This window comes from Solanum tuberosum, unplaced genomic scaffold (assembly GCF_000226075.1).
Source record: "Solanum tuberosum cultivar DM 1-3 516 R44 unplaced genomic scaffold, SolTub_3.0 scf00188, whole genome shotgun sequence".
In the NCBI taxonomy this organism is placed as follows: Eukaryota; Viridiplantae; Streptophyta; class Magnoliopsida; order Solanales; family Solanaceae; genus Solanum; species Solanum tuberosum.
The window spans coordinates 776,823-778,884 of record NW_006239119.1 but is presented as its reverse complement, the minus strand read 5'-3'; positions in this window follow the sequence as shown (position 1 = coordinate 778,884).

Sequence of the window (2,062 nt, the reverse complement as noted above, 5' to 3'; positions counted from 1 at the left end):
AGTGTGCTGCATGTGAATATCAAACTATGTAATATACTATTTTAAAAATAATGTCAATATTATTAAATAAAAAAATTAAAAATAGAATGATAAAGTATAAGTTCCTTTGAATAGTAATGTAAACTTTCTTTTGATTACTACTGAAAGTTGTCAAATCAATATCCGAAAAACACCATAATTATTTATAATATAAACTAGATATACATAAAGTGATTTGACACTTCTCTATGGCGCCAATTAAATTTATCTTTTTCCTTTTTTTATTTGAGTTTTTTCTCATTTTAAAATTAATTGTAATATGTAAAAATTTAAAAATTCACTCTTAAGATCTCTTAGTTACATTTCTTAAATATACTTTTTCTTCCCTCCCCTACAGTACATTACTTAGTTATTATTGTATTGTTGGAGTTCTTACTTTTAATATAATATAAATAAATATTCATATAAAATATAGAAGATATACTAAAATGAATGTTTTTGGCTGGAATATTATATTAATTTAACATTCATGTTAGGGAGTGTCTAATTCCATTGAACTTTGAGATTCTCAATGTGTGTAAATCACATTTGAGTTTGAAAGAATTTAAACAACATTTGATACAAGATTTGTGTACCTTTGATTGTTGAAGCAGAATGAAATTCACGAACTGAATGATTTGCTCCAAATCCTTCTTTGAATCACTAGGAAACAAAGATAGTGTTTCACAAACTAAATGTTCTTTATGTTGTGTATCTTTAATCTAAGAAGATTTGATTATTCTCTTTTGAGTTTTTGTTGTTCTTCTTTCTTTTTCTGTTAAGGGCGTAAAGCATCTATTTAAATAAGGATTTGTTTATGTTGGAACAGTTACATTAACCATTCCTTCTCTTATTTTAAATTAATACTTATCCCTTTTATAGACAACAAGTTTGGATCGGGTTGGTCCACATGGGCGATCCACGACCCAAATCTTACATCTTCCACTTCGCACATTGTGGACAAGACCCAAGCCAACATAACATCAACTAGACACACAATTCATACGACAAATAGTTTGTGCGACCTATGAGCATCAAGAGCTTACCCTTAAGGTTTTACAAGCCTCACATAGGAATCCAATCACATGTAGAAGGAATTCACTATTTATATGAGAATACTATTACTCACAATACCCCAGACTTCATTCACTACTTTAGTAGTTACTTATTCGATCTCTCATCCTCATAAAGAGGTTAACTCGAGTTCATGTTTAACTTTATACACACAATTACACTCAATATCAATATGGTTAGTGCAGTAGTCGGCTTGTGTACATAAGTTTATTATTTAATTAATTGTCTTTCCTTTCTACTCGAATCTTTCTGTTCCTATTCTACTGCTTTTCTAGACATGCGCTGCATTGCGGAATCGTTCATGCCTATTAGTAACATGCTAAAGTAGCAACATCGATTGAACATTAAGAAACAACAAAAGGTCAAAAGGTATTTCATTGAAAAGTCAATTTAACTTTTTGGGGTCTTACACAATGAAGAAGCCAGGAACATTCTTTCATTGACCCATTAATCGCTTGACACACGTGGCATGAAACACATGCTATGATGTTTTCACCTTATATTGGTGTATGTGTCTCATTCTTCCGATTATCTAACATCGTACAGACTTTGGTCTAAACACCTCCAAGTGTTTAACCCTAGTTTCTCTCATCAGTGATCTTCAAATTCATTTTCTTAGAGAAACTTTTGCCTGGCTCATTGTCACGACCCGAGTCTACACCCTGGACGTGGCCGGCACTCAAGAACCATTGCTGGTCCCTAAGCAATCCTCATCCTGGCTGACTACAAGCGGAAGACTAACTTAAGCATAGCAAAAGCTTAAAACTGAAATAAAATTCAATAAACTCAACTTTGTAAAACATTAACTCAAAATGAACAACTTAGAATAAAAATAATATATTCAACTCGCCATAAAATAGGCAACTTAAGTCTTTAAAACATTTAATAAAATAAATGATACAGACTTCTCAACTATACTGACTATCTATGAAGCCTCTAACTGATACAAACGGAAGTTGGGACAAGACCT